This window comes from Mobula hypostoma, chromosome 11 (assembly GCF_963921235.1).
Source record: "Mobula hypostoma chromosome 11, sMobHyp1.1, whole genome shotgun sequence".
NCBI lineage: Eukaryota > Metazoa > Chordata > Chondrichthyes > Myliobatiformes > Myliobatidae > Mobula > Mobula hypostoma.
The window spans coordinates 50,923,545-50,942,934 of NC_086107.1; positions in this window are offsets into that span (position 1 = coordinate 50,923,545).

Consider the following 19,390-nt stretch of genomic DNA (forward strand, 5'->3'; position numbering starts at 1 on the left):
TGTCCCTCCCGACATGTATTGCTGCGAGCAGAAGAAGTGTTGCAGCTGCCCATTCACCTCATCCCTCACCTCCACTCAGGACCCCAAACAGTCTTTCCACGTGAGGCAACACTTCACCTGCTAATCTATTTGGGTCCTCTACTGTGTCCGGTGCTCCCAAGGCGGCCTCCTCTACATCGGTGAGATCCGATGTAGATTGGAGAACCACCTTGTTGACCACCTTCGCACCATCCACAAAAAGCAGAATTTCCCAGTGGCCAAACATTTAATTCCAATCCCCATTCCCATTCCAACTTATCAGTCCATGGCCACCGCTTCTACCAGATGAGGCAACTCTCAGATTGGTGGAGCAACACCTCATATTCCATCTAGGTAGTCTCCAACCTGATGACATGTACATTGATTTTTCCAACTTCCAGTAATTCCCCCCCACCACCCACTACTGCCTTATTCAATTCCCCACTCTCCCCCCCCCCACTTACCTCTTCTCTTCTCCTCACTTAGGTTCCTTCTTCTCCAACCCTTTACCTTTCCCACCTATCACCTCTCAGCTTTAGTTCAAACCCCCTCCTCCACCACCTGGCTTCACCTATCACCTTCTAACTAGCACTCTTTTCCCTTCCTCCACCTTCTTATTCTGACATCAGCCCCTTCCTTTCCTGATGATGGGTCTCAGCAGAAATGTCGACTGTTATTCATTTCCATAGATGTTGCCTGACTTGCAGAGTTCCACCTCTTCTACTCCAGGTTCATATCTTAATTCACCCCAAAAACTATTAATTTGTTTGTGGTAGCTAAATGGTCTAATAACAAATAGGTAAACAAAACAAAGCAGACATGTTGAAAAGTGTTTGCTCTAGTTGTGTGTGTATTCTTTTGAGTGTAAAGGTTTGCAGAAATTAAAATCATAGCCAGTAACATATTTTCAACAATTAAAAAGAACATGCTCATAAATAACACCTAATACCAAAATTCCAGTTAATGCTTTGCATTGCAACTTAGGCAGTTTGCATGCAGAGCTGTCAGTTATAAGAAGGTGCTTGCAGTGCCATTTAGGTATGTGCAGTGATTTTTGCCAGTGCAAACAGAATTTCAAATCTAATTACTTACATAGAGTAGTTTTAAAAGAGATCTCATGGTGCAACCCCTGTAGCACTTTATATGTATCGATCCTTATTAGAACATAATTATTTCCCGCCATGTCATGCTGGAAGATGATGGCAGCTTTAGGGATACAAGGGAGAACCAGGAAGAGAGCCGTTAACACCATGGGCCAAGCAGCAGAGAGAGCATCCAGTTGGCATTGGCTGCGAAGGGACGATAGCAGCCGGATGTCTGACCATCGGGGGTAGAAGACTGATCACCTTCTGCTGTCCCACCGTCCCGAGGATATTCCGGGTGAGGGGATGAAACTTCTGAAGATGGATGGACCTGGCAGGTGACTCGATGGTCCAGCAGCAGAAACATCACAGCTGTTTGAAGTAATTCCTTCTCCTAGAGGAGCTGCTAACCATGGCTGACGAACTCCATCTGCCCGAAGCAACTGGTTTTAAGGTGCCAGTAACCTGCCTTTCTTCTGTCAGCGAAACGTTTCCCACAGGCTTGGTAACACATGAAGGCCAGGAGCTGGACTTGGTTGTCAAAAGCTATGTGACACAACACCATTATACTTCCATCCCCCATCAGGAAGGTCTCAAAGCTCTACGCTTCTTTTTGGATTCCAGACCTAGCGGAATTAGTCCTTACTCTTAATAATTTCTCCTTTGGCTCCTCCCACTTCCTCCAAACTAAAGGTGTAGCTATGGGCACCCGTATGGGTCCTAGCTATGCCTGCCTTTTTGTTGGCTTTGTGGAACAATCTATGTTCCGTGCCTATTCTGGTATCTGTCCCCCACTTTTCTTTCGCTGCATCGACGACTGCATTGGCGCTGCTTCCTGCACACATGCTGAGCTCGTTGACTTTATTAACTTTGCCTCCAACTTTCACCCTGCCCTCAAGTTTACCTGGTCCATTTCTGACACCTCCCTCCCCTTTCTAGATCTTTCTGTCTCTGTCTCTGGAGACAGCTTATCCACTGATGTCTACTATAAGCCTACTGACTCTCACAGCTATCTGGACTATTCCTCTTCTCACCCTGTCTCTTGCAAAAACGCCATCCCCTTCTCGCAATTCCTCTGTCTCCGCCGCATCTGCTCTCAGGATGAGGCTTTTCATTCTAGGACGAGGGAGATGTCTTCCTTTTTTAAAGAAAGGGGCTTCCCTTCCTCCACTATCAACTCTGCTCTTAAATGCATCTCCCCCATTTCATGTACATCTGCTCTCACGCCATCCTCCCGCCACCCCACTAGGAATAGGGTTCCCCTGGTCCTCACCTACCACCCCAGCAGCCTCCGGGTCCAACATATTATTCTTTGTAACTTCCGCCACCTCCAACGGGATCCCACCACTAAGCACATCTTTTCCTCCCCCCCCCCCGCATTCCGCAGGGATCACTCCCTATGCAACTCCCTTGTCCATTCGTCCCCCCATCCCTCCCCACTGATCTTCCTCCTGGCACTTATATGTGTAAGCGGAACAAGTGCTACACATGCCCTTACACTTCCTCCCTTGCCACCATTCAGGGCCCCAAACTGTCCTTCCAGGTGAGGCAACACTTCACCTGTGAGTCGGCTGGGGTGATATACTGCGTCCGGTGCTCCCGATGTGGCCTTTTATATATTGGCAAGACCCGACGCAGACTGGGAGACCGCTTTGCTGAACATCTACGCTCTGTCCGCCAGAGAAAGCAGGATCCCCCAGTGGCCACACATTTTAATTCCACATCCCATTCCCATTCTGACATGTCTATCCACGGCCTCCTCTATTGTAAAGATGAAGCCACACTCAGGTTGGAGGAACAACACCTTATATTCCGTCTGGGTAGCCTCCAACCTGATGGCATGAACATCGACTTCTCTAACTTCCGCTAAGGCCCCACCTCCCCCTTGTACCCCATCTGTTACTTATTTTTATACACACATTCTTTCTCTCACTCTCCTTTTTCTCCCTCTGTCCCTCTGAATATACCCCTTGCCCATCCTCTGGGTCCCCCCCCCCCTTGTCTTTCTTCCCGGACCTCCTGTCCCATGATCCTCTCGTATCCCTATTGCTTATCACCTGTCCAGCTCTTGGCTCCATCTCTCCCCCTCCTGTTTTCTCCTATCATTTTGGATCTCCCCCTCCCCCTCCAACTTTCAAATCCCTTACTCACTCTTCCTTCAGTTAGTCCTGACGAAGGGTCTCGGCCTGAAACGTCGACTGCACCTCTTCCTACAGATGCTGCCTGGCCTGCTGCGTTCACCAGCAACTTTTATGTGTGTTACCAGATTTATAAACTCATTCTCTGTTCTACATTGAGTCCTGTGCAAGTCTTAGCCATCCTAACTATATATATGTGCCTAAGAGTTTTGCAAGGTACTGTATTATTTAGATCTTTTTTGTGTTCATCCATTGTCGTCGATGACGACCTTGACACCATTATGATGGTGTCGAGACTAGCGCGTAATTTGGATTTATGTGCAGGAGAGTTGTGCAGCATCTGCCTCACTCTCTCTTCCCAATTCCCACCTGGATCCATTGGCAAGACAGAATTCAGATGGCTGGAGATGGGACTAGGCGCAGTGGATGACCAGGATGTCTTCTGTGTCTTGTCCTGCTCGACGTGTTCCATGACGCTTGCAGAGACCGCCTTCTTGACCGTTGGACCTTCCATTGGTCTCATCCACTCAATCCGCCAGAGCCTGTCTTCACATGCAGGGATAGACAACTCCCTATCTCACCGAGGGTTTGAGACCCGTCGGCTACCCTCACCTGGTTTAGCCGGCTTGTTGAAGCTGTTGCCCAGGGTGTGGCCACTGTTGCATGCAAACAGCTACGGGGAGCCACAGGTGAGAGATCAGTGCCAGGTGGGGACCAAAGGTGGACTAACTGCCTTGAAAAGGATGCGACATGTTCTCCCACCAGAGGTGTTATCTCTTCCTGACACCCCATACACCCCATATTATGAAAATAAAGGGAGAACATGTCAGTGTGTAAAAGTGGTGCTGAAGTAGACAATTTTATTGAATGCTATCAGCAGATCAATGACCTACTCAGCTTCTATTTCTTATGTTCTCCTCTCAGTGTTTCTTTGAAGTACTTGTCAGGAAATGTGGAAGAAGCTTGAACCAAAAGCAGAGTAGTGGAGATGATTCAGTGGTGAATCTGCAAAATAATAAGCCATGATAGGCCACAGAATAAGAGACAACAGATACTGAACACCACAAGTAACAAGGTAACTGAAAGCTAGGGGCAACCTGTTGGAGCTGGCTGGTTCAATGAGTGAACAAGGGCTGTAGATAAGAACTGGGTTTAAATAGGCTGCAGGTGATGAGTTGGAAACATGTGGCCAGTGATTCCAATGAGCTGGGTAGAGACTGGGAGGTGCCCGCCTATGTAGGCCTCACAGGACCCACCTTCCTACAGTCGGCACTCGACAGCAGAAGGTGACCCAGATAGTTCCATAGGAACTCCTCTATTGGGGATGGATCCAAAATGAAACTGGACGGCATCCAAGACCTCTCCTCTGGGCTGTATCATTCCCAGTTAACACCAAGTACTGCACACCCCATCCTTGATGATATGAATCCATCCAAAGGTGAACCATGTACATTGGAGCACCTTCTACTATACTACGTACCAGAGGTGCAGGCTCAGTGGGTCAAGTGGTATAGGGACAACAGGCTTGAGGTAGAACGCGTGGAAGGTAGGTGTGAACATGAGGGACAGTGGCAGATTGTAAGTGACATTATTCATATGATGGGTAATCTTGAAGGAACTCATGAATAAGGGGGAGATCTTGCAGGATTCGATGCACAGGAGCAGGAAGACAGCCATACATGGTCCCCAGGCCTGAGTAGTCTGGCTGGACACTGCCAGCAGTTGGTCTGATGGCAGTAGGTGCAGTTGGCAGCTAGGTGGGCTTTCGTGCCCTTGTCCAAGCATTCCAGCAGTGGGGAAATGTGGCTCTGGTGGATAGGACCACCACCATTGACTCCTCTGTGGGGAATAACAAGGACTGATAGCCATAAAGCACCTCAGAGGGTGACAGACCCATGGTAGATCAGCCCACAGCATTTACTTCTTCCATGTGGAAGGGTTAGAGTCAGCTAAGCACCTCAGAAATTTCTCCACTTGCTAACTGGCTCTTTCTGACTTCCAATTGGTCTGCAGACGATAGCCAGAGGACAAACTCACTGAGATGTGGAGGAGGGAGCAGAAGGCTCACTAGAAGCAGGATACCAATTGTGGGCTCCAGTCCGTCACAATGTGCTGAGGGAAGTCATGGAGGCGAACTACATGCTGGAGAACAAGTAGGTTAGGGAGGGCGTGAAGTGGGCCGTCTGGGAGAATTGGTCCACCACTGTCGTGATCACTATGGCTCCATCGGAAAGTGGTAAACCCATGGTGAAATCCATGGCGATGTGAAACAACAGGCCTTAAGGGACCAGTAGGAGCATCAGGAGCCCAAAGGGCTATTGGTTGGAAGAATTGAACTGGGCATATTGAGGATAGGCAACCACAAAATGACATTCATCTACAATTGTGCTGGGCCACCAGAACTGGCATCACAGAAAATCCAGAGTCCGTTGTGCGCATGGATAGCCAGAAGATAGTGAAGACTGGGTCCACTGGAGTGCTTCAGCGGACACAACTGCCAGCACGTACATGCAGTTGTCAGGAGTGTCTGCCGGAGCAGGCTCCGGGTGTAGGGCCTGGTGGATCTCACTCTCAAGGTTTCAGATGTTCAAAGTGAAGATTTGGGAGGATGGAATGATGGACTGAGGGTCGATCTCTGTTCCAGCAGGATCAAATTGTCATGACACCGTGTTCCTGGAGCCAGGTTCGTAAGAGATGGTGACGTTGAATTGCTCAAAGAAGAGGGCCAAGCAAGCCTGGCACTCGTTGAGTTGGCAGATCTGTTGAATGGATATGAGGCTCTGCTGGTCAGTCCAGATCAGGAAGGGCCTGGTGTTTCCCATCAACCAATGCTGCCTTTCCCACAAGGCACTTTTCACAGTCAGTAGCTCCCTGTCTCCTTCTCCATAACAGCACAAGAAGAAGGCACAATGCAATGTCTTCCCATCTGGTCCTCACTGAGAGAGGGTGACCCTGAAGCCCACGTCAGATGAATCCACCTCTACCAAAAAAGATCTGGAAGAGTTCAGATGGTGGAGAATGGGAGTCGTGGTAATGCATCTCTTGAGCTTCTCAAAAGCATGGGCCATGGCAGGAGATCAGGTTATCCGTGAGGTAGGTGAGAGGAGCAGCAATTTGGCTGTAGTTCCGGTTGAAATGACAGTTGAAGTTGGAGAAGCCCAAGAAGCACTGTAGCTGTTTGAAGGAGTGCTGTCGAGGCCATTCAACAATGGCGTGCACTTTCTCTAGACCCATGGTTATGCCTTGGGGTGAAAGAGCAAAACCCAGGAAGGAAATGACTAGGATGTGGAACTGGCATTTTTCTAACCTGCAGTACAGTTGGTTTTCAAGGAGATGCTGAAAGACTGAACAGATGTGACAGATATAGTCTTGGAGGCCCTTGGAGAAGATGAGGATGTTGTCGAGGTATATGAACACATACTTCCGTAAAATGTCTGGGAGGATTTCATTAAAGAACGATTGGAAAACAGCTAGACTGTTGAAAAGACCGAAAACATCACCTAGCATTTGCAGTGGTCAGTAGATGTTATAAATACCTTTTCCCACTCATCCCTCTGGTGGAAGCGGATCTGCTTGTACGTGCTCCATAGATCCAGTTTGGTGAAGATCAAGTGTTTCAAATGTGCTTTCCATCAAAGAGAGAAGGTAGCAGTACTTTTGGTGATTTTGTTGAGTCTGCGGTAGTCAATGCAGGGACGAAGACACCCATCTTTCTTTTTGACAAAGAAAAATCCTGCACCTGCAGCAGACTGGCATATCAAATGAAGCCATGCTGTAGCACTTTGATGATGTAGCCACTCATGGATGGGAGGGAGGGAAGACAAGCTCAGGGAGGGCTGATGCCCAGGAGGAAACTATTGTGCAACCACATGGTCTGTGAGGATGCAGGGGGCTGAAGGCGATGGCAAGGTCGGGGCATTCCTCTGGGAGTTTGGTGAGGCTGAGTGTTTCCTCCACCTCCACGGATTTATGGGTGAAGTCAACAGCAGCTGCAGGCAGGTGGTCTGACTGGTGGGTCCTCAACTCAGCAGTGAACTAGATAACCAAGCAAAGTGAGGGTCATGAGTGGAGAGCCAGGGGTAACCCAAGATGAGGGGAGAGTTGGGTAAGTCGATCAGGAGGAATTGGATGGAGTTGTGGTGCTCTCCGATGCTCGTATGCACAGGTCATATGCTCACTCTGGCCATCGCAGACCCCTAGGAACATCCGTTAGTGACTGTGATGCAGAAGGGGCGAGATAGACTCTGTAGATAATCCAAGCTGCACACACAGAATCCAGTCCATAAAGTTGTATGTTGTGCCAGAGCCTCCTGTGCATGTAAAGCCACCTGAGTGTGGAGGAGGACAGATAGAGTGAGTCTGGCTATGGTGCTGGAACAAGAAGACAAGGTGAGCTTACCAGATGGAAGGCCCCTTTGCTCCACCTGGTGGTGCCCTTTCCCGGATACAGCGGGCATTTGATGCATTGATGGTCGGCTGCTCCACAGAAGGTGTACAGGTCTTTTCTTCACTAATGCTCCCACTCTTGGGTGCTGAGAGGGATCTCCCAAGCTGCCTGGGTTCTGGAGGCATTACTGAGGAGGGTCTTGCAGCCTGAAATGGTTCCGAGAATGGAACTAGGGATCTAAATGACAATCTGGAGGGTCCATAATATGCCTTTCAATATGAGGGCTAGAGCAATGAGGCGTTCTAGGCCGTTAGGCATCTCCTGGGTATTCAGCTCATCTTTCAAGTGCTCTGAGAGTCCATGATGGTAATGGACAAACAGCGCTTCTGCATTCCAGCCGCTCTCCACCGTGAGGGTCCTGAATTCCACAGTGTAATCCAGCACAGAGCATGACTCTTGACACAGGCAAAATATTGGATCCTCTGCCTCCCTTCCACTTCCTGACTAGTCAAAAACCCAGCACATCTTAGCAGTGAAATCCTCATAAATCTTGTAACATGGGTCTTATTGTCCCAGTTAGTGGTGGCCCAGGTCAGAGCTCAACCAGTCAAGAGAGATGATAAAGGCAATCTTGGCTCAGTCCATTAAGTATAGAGATGGCAGGAACTCAAAGTGCAAGGTGCACTGGGACAAGAAGTTACAGCATCAGATTGGGGATCCATCAAAGTAATTGGGCACCAGAATCCGGGGTTGTGAGGGATGAGGTTGACTGGCGCATGGTTGCTGTAGCAGGACAGAAAGTTGGTTGAGAGTGGCAAGCAGATGGTCAATGGTTTCCTGCTGCCTCTGCATCATGTATACATGTTGACAGATGAGTTTATTTAGGTAAGCAAACTCTGCTGGGTCAATTGCTGGCTCACTCGTCCTGTCAGGAAATACAGAGGAAGCTTGACCCAAAAGCAAGCAGTGGAGACGATTTAACAGCGAGCAATAGCTTTTGGAATAAACTGAAAAATAATACGCCATGAGGGGCCATGGAACAAGAGAGAACATGTACTAAACACCATAGGCAGCGAGGTAATTGAAGGCACCAACCAGTTGAGGCTGGCTGGTTCATTGAGTGAACAAGGGCTGTGGCTGAGAGCTGGATTTAAAAATGCTGCAGGCGATGAGTTGGAAATGAATGCCAGGTAATTCCAGTTAGCTGGGTGGAGACTGGGAGGCGCCTGCCTGTGCAAGCCTAATAGTTTTGATCAATACGATTATTTAACTGGCAGACGATACTAGGTACTAAAGTTTCTTAGCATTGTACTTGACCTTTCACAATCAGAGTCAAAGATTGGAAATATTGTGGTTTACCTGGGGATGTGGTGGAAGAACATGTAGTACATTGGGCAACTCTTCCTGTTTATACAGAAATCTTCAGATATTCTCAAATTCCACATAGCAGGATTAATTTTTACATTCCAATCTGGTGCCTAGATTGATGTCTGTTTTGATACAACGTAATTGTTTGTAAATTCAGAGTTCAGCTATCATGATTCTGGAGTCATATAAAGACCAGATCAGCCAAGGAGGGCATATTTCCTTCTCTAAATTTTAGTGAGCCAGGTGTGTTTTTGTTTAAACCACAGTAAAATAGTTTTCATGTCGCCATTACTGACACTATATTTTCTACTTCATGAACCACAGTTAAATTTTCCATCTGCCAAGTGAGAATGAAAGTGACTCTCTGGATCATTAGGTCAGGCTCTTTGATTACTTGTCCAGTACCAGAACCATAATGCTACCAGCTCTGAAGACAAACACAGCATATCACACATAGGAAAAAAATTAAAGTGATATGTGATGTTGCAATAGATTAAGGTAGAAACAGCTGAGGCCAGCAGTCTCGATAGGTCAATTCTAAACATGTCAAACCACAGCAGTGCAGAAATCAACACGGACTATAGGACATTGAACTGAATAGTGAAAAAGTAGTGTACTAGCTTATTGTGAAATTCTGTCTTATTCCATCAGACGAACTCTGCTTCAAATTCTGATTGACAAGGAAACATTGTAGGAAAGTGATGATACTGATCACAGGTGTCTAAGGTTTTAGATGAGAGAAAAGACCAAAGAGACTTCAGCTTATCATCTCTGAAGCACGATAATAATTTGGTGATCCTTTAAAGATACATAACTAGCATTTGAATATACTACATGTTGTTTCTGAAAGTAATACTGAAACAATCACAGGAGCCAGAACAAGTGAACACAAGTTCATAGGAGAAAAGTACTCTTTTAGCAGATATATCAAGCAATTAGATACTATAATTTGGTAATAGATGGATGAATCAAGATGTTTGAGTGATCTTTGTCATTCTTTATTTTCTTAAAGTAAAACACCGTTTTTTAAAATTTCCTTTTGCCTTACACAAATTTTAACTTAATTTTTTAATACTGTTAAAAGGGTAAAGGAGAACACTACCTTAAAGTCGATAGCTAAAAATACCAGACCATAAGACATAAGAGCAGAATTAGCCCGTTGAGTTTGCTCTGCCCTTCCATCATGGTTGATTAATTATCCCTCTCAACCCCATTCTCCTGCCTTCTCCCCGTAACCTCTGATACCCTGATTAATCAAGAACTCATCAAACTCCACTTTAAATTTACTCAATGACTTAGCCTCCATAGCCATCTGTGGTATATATTCCACAGATTCACTACCATCTGCCTAAGTAAATTCCTCCTCATCTCTATTCTAAATAGATGTCCCTCTATTCTGAGGTTCTGCCCTCTGGTCCTAGACTCACCAACTATAAGTAAACATCCTCTCCACATCCACTCTATCTACGCATTTCAGTATTCCATAGGTTTCAATGAGATTCCCCTCATTCTTCTAAACTCCAGCAAATATAGGCTCCTCATACATTTCATTCTCATGAACTTTCTCTGGATGCACTCCAAAGCCAGCACACATTTTCTTAGGTAGCCAATAGAGAGCCAAGAGATCTTCAAGATTCATATGCATAGATCATTACAATGTCTTGGTCAGCAGCAGATTGTAGTATACGTTAATAAAATGTAGAATTATATTAGAAGTCCATGAATGCAAGATTAGAAGTTATTCTACATTTAATCAAATTCCTTTTCAGAACACAGTTGTAGTACCATGAGCAATTTTCTTCAGCACACCATTGGAATGTCTTGAAAGGAATGGAATATAGATGAATCAGAATGATACCTGGTCTCTAAAGGTTACACAAACTATTCTTAAATTCTTCAGAGTTTAGGAACGGTATGAGTTGATTGGGAAAATGGGAAATGGGTGATAAGTATTGTTTAGGATTAACAGTCCTTTAGAACTTCAGAACCCGCTTTTAAAAATTCACATTTCTGGCAGATCGATTGCTGATATTAAATCTAAAATTGAGAGAATTTAAAAATTGATAGAATGATAGAACCGAAATTAAGGTTGACATCGCAAGAGAGATAGATAGAACACAGATCAGCCATAATCTGTCTGAATGACAAAACTGATTCATGTAGCTGAATGGTGCATTCCAGTTACTTATCATTTGAAGTTGATGATTTCCAGGTTTTATCTTGTATATTAATAATTAAAAAATTGATATTTTTCCTAAATATGTATCCTGTTAATTGTGTACTGTCACTTTTATGTTGTTGTAAACAGTAACACGTACTTGAATTGAATTTCTGGGAAATTACATTTAATGCTTACATTGTTCAGTAGCTGTCGTTGTTACAACAGGACATCAGTGAAAATTACATTGTATGAACACATATTTATGCTTTACTTGGGAAAAAGACAAACCATTGTAATTAGTATGACCTGAAATAAACAGAGAAAATTGCAATTTATCATATTTCTTCAAGGCATCTCAAAGTACTTTACAAAATTTACTTTTGAAACAATAGGAGGTTATTGTTTCACAGCTAAATGCAGGGATTATTTCTCTCAAGCAAAATCACACAACATATAATGAGATGATTAGCCAGTTACTCTGTAACAACTGTATTACACTACTTGCAGGACGATATTGGAACAGCAAAGGTAATCTCAAATCAGTGGAAACTAGAGTTTATAATGACAACAGGTACAAAAGTGCTCTGCTTTGTGCTGCCTTGCAAAGTACTATTTCATTATAGAATTTTAATCCTCCAGTCCAAATATTCACTCAAGCACAAACACTAGTTCTTTAAAAGTGATGTCTGCTTGGGCTGTTCACAGCCGTGCTGGAAACCTCATGTGAATCACTGTTTGCCCAGATTGGGCAAAAGAACTGGTGCAAAACTTTGCCCTCCCTGCGACTGTGTTGAGAAGTTACCTGTCAGTGTTGGTTTGGCATGCAGCTACTTAGTGCTGAAATGTAGGGCTCAATAAGCACATTGTCTTATACAGTGCACAGTTTATTGCTGGACACTGACATCACCTGCTCTACCCAAACATCGCCACAAGGTCAGTGATCACCACAGAAAAACCACTGCTCTCGGGAGTTGTACAACCAAACAAAGGGGCGGGGGGGGGGGGAAGGTAACAACTTTCATCACATCCAAAAGGTGAGCAGCCACAGGATCAAGAAATGGGTCACAGTCAACAGAGTTGCACAGATGCAGCTGTGAGTCCCACACCTCCACTGAGCAGCTGTACTACTTGATGTGGCCTGTTCAACGTGGACTTGCAGGCAGCACCTCCATACCAAGCTTATGGAGTGATCCCTTGCTGAGTTCACACTAGGTTCCTGGCACAGTATTGGGGAGGTTAGTAGAACAATGATGTGGGAATGATTGGGCTTTGCACCAGGTTTTCAGCACAATGGAGAAGGCAGTAATACATCTCTAAGTGCATTTTATAATGCTGTAATGACTGTTCAGCACTGATTTCAGTTGCATTCTTGTTCCTTGAAATGTATCTTAAGACTAAATGTGGCACCGGTGGACAGAATTGTTACCATCAGCCTTGGAGCCACTATTTAGGTTTTTCTGATTATTCCAAGATAACTTTCACAAGACATATCCTGATGGATGAGTAATCGCAGCAGCCAGCAGTAGTATTGCTAAATAGAGCACCTTATTCAGCACGTTAATCAGACAGACAATGGGCAGACAAATGTGACTGCTCTTGTGCTGACACTATGATAACTATTTCATGGTGTGCAAATGGACAGAAATACTAATTAAAGTAGCTGGAAATCAGACTACAGATCAAGAAGTCTATCAACCGTTTAAATATCCTCTACAGGTTGTTAAGAAGCTGGCATCTAAACTGAAGAAAATTATTTGAGAAGCACAAACCATTTGAAAGTTACAAGAAAATTTCAACGAAACAAAAACTAGTTGCTCACAGCAGGTTAAATGCTGTATCAATATTTTGTTTCCAGTTTTGGTGGATGACATTTCATTGCTGGTAAATGATTTTTGTAGAAATACATTTAATATCAGCATCACGCACTCCTGCGGACAAATATCAGTAGTTCACCACAGCAATGTGTCAGAGGAACATATCTCTTTTGCACTGTTACGATCTTCTATTTTTATTATTAGCCTTGTCTTGTCCTATCAGAGATTGCCAATTAGTTATTAAGCTGTGCTAAATTATGGACATTTCCATATACTGAACTAATGGAGATATTCAAATTATATTAAGTGATGATAATTATTATTTATACACTAATTGAAATGGTCAGTTTAAGTAATAGATAATATGCTGTGAATAACTCTGCTTGTTTGGGTTATTTAATGATGTAAGAATATTCAGGGATTTAGTATAATTAATATATTGATTTGTAACTATTCTAGACTTCAAAAATTCTTTGCTATGAATTTACCATAACCTGAATACTTTATGATGAGTACAATCAAGTGAGCATTTCATTCAATTCTTTTCATAATGCCTTTAATAAATTTGGATTTTAATGTAGTATAAAATCAGAACTTCGTATGCGAAGCAATCTTAATGCTGGAAAAGATAAATGCTTGAAAGCTTATATCAGCGTCAGCTTATGAAAAACATTATGATAGATAAATCCCCGGGTTGGATGGGATGTACTCCAGGTTACACAGGAAGTGAGAGAAGTGATTAGTGGGGCATTGATGATGAGCTGTGCATCCACCCTGGCCACAGGAATGGAATCGGAGGACTGAAGGATGGCAAATGTTGTTTTGTTGTTCTAGGGAATTCATAGGGATAATCCTGGGAATCTTAGACCAATTGGTCTTATGTCATTGATGGGCATACTATTGGAGAGGATTCTTAGGGACAGGATTTGTGAGCAATTGGAGAATCATGATCATATTAGGGATGGTTAGCATGGCTTTGTGAGGGGTAGGTCATGCCTCATCAAGCCTAATTGTGTTTTTCGTGGAGGCGACAAAGCAGTTTTTCACGGATTTGGAGCATTGGATGTAGTTGGATTTTAGTACGGTATTTGACAAAATTCCCTGTGATAGGCTCATCCAGAATGTCACAAGCGGTGGGATCTGTGGGAACCTGGTTGCATGGATTCAGAACTGAGTTGCCCACAGAAGGCAGAGAATGGGTAGTAGGTGGAGTGTATTCTCCCTGGAGGTCAGTGATTAGTGGTGTTCTGTGGGGATCCGTTCTGGAACCCTGACTATTTGTGATTTTTATAAATGACTTAGATGAGGAAGCAGAAGAGTGGATTAATAGGTTTGTAGATGCTCCGAAGATTGGTGATGTTGTAGATAGTGTGGAATGTTTTGCCGTACATTACTACGGGGTATAGGCAGGATGCAGAGCTGGGCAGAGACTTCGCAGGTGGAAATCAATCCAGAAAAGAGTGATGTGATACACTTTGGAAGGTCAAACGCAGGCAGAATTCAGGGTAAATGGCAGGATTCTTAGCAGTGTAGAGGAACAAAGGGATCTTGGGGTTCAAGTCCATACATTTCCATGAGGAAATGCTGCAGCTGTATTAACGTCTTGTTAGACCACACTGAGTATTGTTCCTTGCCCCATTATAGGAAGGAGTAAAAAGCTTTAGATAGGGTGAAGAGGAGATTTAGCAAGATGCCGCCTGGCTTAGTGTACTGTTTATGTCTTATGGTGAAGGTTGTGCAAGCTAGGGCTTTTCTCTTCGAAGCAACAGAGGATGAGAGATGACATGATAGAGATTATAAGATTATGAGAGGCACAGATAGAGCGGGCAACCAACACCTCTTTCCCAGGGCAGCAATGGCCAATACCGGAGGACATCCATTCAAGGTGAGTGGAGGAAAGTTTAGGGGAAGTGTTTTTGATACAGAGAGTGGTGGGTGCCTGGAATGCACTGCCAGGGGTGGTAATGGAGACTGAAACATTAGGGGCATTCAGAAGACTCTTAGATTGACACATGGAATGGAGGGTTATGAGCTATGTAGGAGGAAAGGTTAGATCAATCGTGGTTAGATTATGAAGATGCACAGTCCTCTTTTATGTAAACATGAGGAATTCTGCAGATGCTGGAAATTCAAGCAACACACATCAAATTTGCTGGTGAACGCAGCAGGCCAGGTAGCATCTCTAGGAAGAGGTACAGTCCACGTTTCGGGCCGAGACCCTTCGTCGGGACTGTCCTGACAAAGGGTCCCGGCCCGAAACGTCGACTGTACCTCTTCCTAGAGATGCTGCCTGGCCTGCAGCGTTCACCAGCAAATTTGATGTGTGTTGCCAGTCCTCTTTTATTGTCATTTAGTAATGCATGCATTAAGAAATGATACAATATTTCCTCCGGTGTGATATCACAAAACACAGGACAGACCAAGACTGATAAAACTGACAAAACCACATAATTATAACATATTGTTACAACAGTGCAACAATACCATAACTTGATGAAGAAGTCCATGAGCACAGTAAAAAGTTCAAAGTCTCTCAAGTGTCCCACATCTCACGCAGACGGGAGAAGGAAGAAAAACTCTCCCTGCCATGCCTGACCACAATCCCTGTCTGAGTCATCCAAAAACTTCGAGCCTCCGATCAGCTCTTTGACACTGAGTACTGAGCGCCATCTCTGTCCGACCGATTCGACCTCAATCTCGGTCGCCAACAGCAGGCAAAGCTGGGGATTTTGAGGCCTTCCCTCCGGAAGATTCCTGACCGTGCAGTGATGACGACAGCGAATGAGCGTTTCAGAAATGTCTCCAGATGTTCCTCTGTGCTTTCACGTCTGTCTCCATCGAATCAGAATTGTCCATGGCCCCTATTTAACGGATACAATATCATTTTTCACTGGAGGGCTGCTCTCTCTCCTCCCGCCGTTATATTGGTCATCTCAACATTATGGGTCAAAGAAACTCAAATGTACTGTACGGTTCTTTGTTCAAACAAAATAGTAAGATCGTGATGGGTTTGATTCTCCAGGGAGTGGGATGCAGTCACCAGCCAGACAATGCAGCTTGTAGCAGGAAGTAGAGTCAATGGGTCCTCTCAATGTGCAGTTGGACAACATTTTTGTTCATTCAGTACAGAATATCAGACAAACAATCAGAGATGGAGTAATCGGAGGATAGAGATGGATGATTTCAACTTGTATGGAGGCACTGACAATGTTGCATCATGCTGTCAAGGGGCAGCATGCAGATGAAGAATGGGAGGAAGCCAAGCATCAATGGCAAGTCACTGTTTATTCACAGGACAGTTTAGGAGCAAAGTTTACCAAGAAGCCTCATAAACTAGAGCACATCTTAAGTAGAAAATTACAGCCCCTTCTCAGAATTTCCACATTGATATCCAAAATGTAAAGATCATTGCCGGGGATGTGAATTTGATAAATCTAGCTTGTAGTGTTCACTTGCTTAATCTGAAAACATGAAAGTAATTCTATAAATTGATTTCCATATAACAATTCCACCCCATGGTTACATCTCATCTTGATACTTAACAGTAATAGCTGATAAGAGATAAACTATTACTTATATTTCTGATCTCAAATATGAGAATTGCAGGCAGGAGAAACTTCTGCACATTTACAGTTACAGACTTATGCAAAAAGTTATACTCTCCCTTTGGGTCAGTTAATAAAAACAGGAAAGACCCCCATTTATTTAGCACCTTTTATAACCTCAAGCCATCCTGAAGCACTGTATAGTCGATCTGGTGTTGCCTTAGTAGCAATCACTGTAGTAATTTATGAATATAGAAGGCAATTTGAACCCATTAAGGTTCCACAAATAGTGATAGGACAATGACCAGATTAAAATGTTAATTGGAGTGTCAATTTTGGTTAGAGCAAACATAGTTGCTTATGCTCAAAATACTTTTGTAACATCTCTCGTACCCACCTTGGAGATCAAAAGGGTCTCAATTTTATTCAAAATCAATAAAGAATAGGCCATGTGTCCACTTTTATTACTTTCAAAATATCATTGCAAGTCTGTACATCATTCTCAATCATGTCTGCTCCTCATAACTCTCAATTGCTTAAGCATTCAAAAAGCTTTGAATATCAGAAATAAACATACTAAAAGATGGCAATTTCAACAGTGCAGACTTCTCTCACTACTTCTCAGGAGTGTCAGCCTAACTTTTTCTGCTGAATTATTCAGAGTGTCATTTGAAACCACAGAAAAAGATATTAGTTGAATCATACTGGCCTTCAATAACATTGCTGATTGTTATAGATCAGAACATCCCGACTTATTGTAGCAAAATTCAGGATACACACCACAATTGATTTATTTCTATCCCTAGTTTAGAAAAGGGAAAAAAAAAGCACTATTCAATAAACCATATACCCTGTACACGTAAGTGCATATCTACACACAGAATATCAAGGGAGAACTTTATTTAGGAAGGACAAACCAGAACATTTTAATTTAGAATAATGTTCTTCATTTAAATCAAATATGAAAACAAGATTGTTTACAAAAATGTCAATATATTTGAAGTTTAGATAGTGCTGTCATGGGACTTGGAAAATGAACAGTTAATAGGACCAATGGCTCACTGTCTGGATCCCACTAATTCTGATTTACAAAGATTTGAAACTTTGAAAATTTGAAACTTTGGATCTTGTGTCATCACACCTTTATAACCAACATAATTACAATCAAAAACTAAAGAAGGAAACAATGAATTTTCATTCTTCTTTTCAGATGGACAAATATCATAAAAATACAGCTCTCAGCTAAGTTAAAGGAAATTTTCATTATGAACATGATGGAATAGCTAGCAATATACTTTTTTAAATATCCGTAGTGTTTTATGGAATGTCAGACCAAAAATTAGAAACGTTAAATTATGCAGTCAGGTTTGACATTTCTTCATCTATATCATTGCTGCTTTTATTACAGAATAATGGGCTGAAATCTGAGTAGACTATCAGGTATAATCATTCATTCTTCATTAACTATGAATGTGAGCACATAGGCCTAAAATATTTTATGTAAACTGTGATTTTAGGGCAAAGTTGGGGAATAAGTTCAAAACTGCTTAACATCATGCAAGGAACAAGATTTTAAAACCCTTTATTCCAAAAACAGTGAATACATAAATTAAACTCCCATTTACGAAAACATTAGGCAACTCTTCTGAAAATAAACTACTCTTCTGTCTGAAGGTAGCCTGCTGATGGTGTAGTGGCATCCACACCAGACTTCGAGGCACGTGTCCTGATCTGACCAGCCCCTTGCAGGCTTTCCATCTACGCTGGGTTGAGTGTCGAGCTAGCAACTCGGCCTCATAAAAAACACACAAAAATGCAAAAGAAATGGCAAGGTTCCCGCCCGATGTTCCACAAGGCACAGAAAGAAATAACAACAATTATATGACGGTGAGGACATAAGATTATAAATGTTAAAATAATTCATGGAATATAAAGAGATGCAATATAATCCATGAAAAGTCATACATAACAAATGCAGAGTCCCTGAACATGCGTCTACAGGCTGTGTAATCAGTTCAACACTGACAGAAGTAAAGCCATCTAAGCAGGGCAACAGCTATCCATTAACCAAGTAGCATGGGACCCAAGACTACTGCACCTCCTGCCCGATGGTAGTAGCGAGAAGAAAGGCAGATGGGTCAAACACAGGCAGACAGGATGGCCTCAGGTGGGAGACCTTGGCCAGCGCAGAGTAGTGGGACTGAACACGGTTTCCTTTTCCACTCTCAGGTCTCTAAGCTTCAATCTCGATTGAAGTCCACCCCGGACGGTGGCCAACTATTTCAAGGTGCTGTACCTGTATTCCTGAGCATTAATTTCGCTGAAACCTTCTGGAGCTTGTAAAATCACTAGTTCGTGCAAACGTTTCAAAAGTATGTTTTGAAAAGTTCTGTTCTGCTGGTGTAATTAACTACTACCTTTATTTCCAGAGCTGAAGTTGCCAATGGTAATAGTGACATGGTGGTTAAATTGCTGGAGAAATAATTTGGAGTTCTGTAATAATGATTTGAAGTTGAGTTCAAATTCCATACTACATCTGGTGCATTTAAATTCATGTTAATTGAATCAGTAATTATGATCATTGAAATCTCATCTGGTCCCTAATATCCTACAGGTTAGGAAATCTTCCTACAGTAATTACCAGCTAACTATTAGCAGTTCTCTGAAGTAACCGAGAGAGCCATTTATAGAACATAGAATATACACTCAGTAGCCACTTTATTAGGTTCACCTGTACACCTGCTACAAAATGCAAATATCTATTCAGTCAATCATGTGGCAGTAACTCAATGCATAAAACCACGCAGCATGGTCAAGAGGTTCCGTTGTTACTCAGACCAAGCACCTCACTGGTTGGTGCCAGATGGGGTGGTTTGA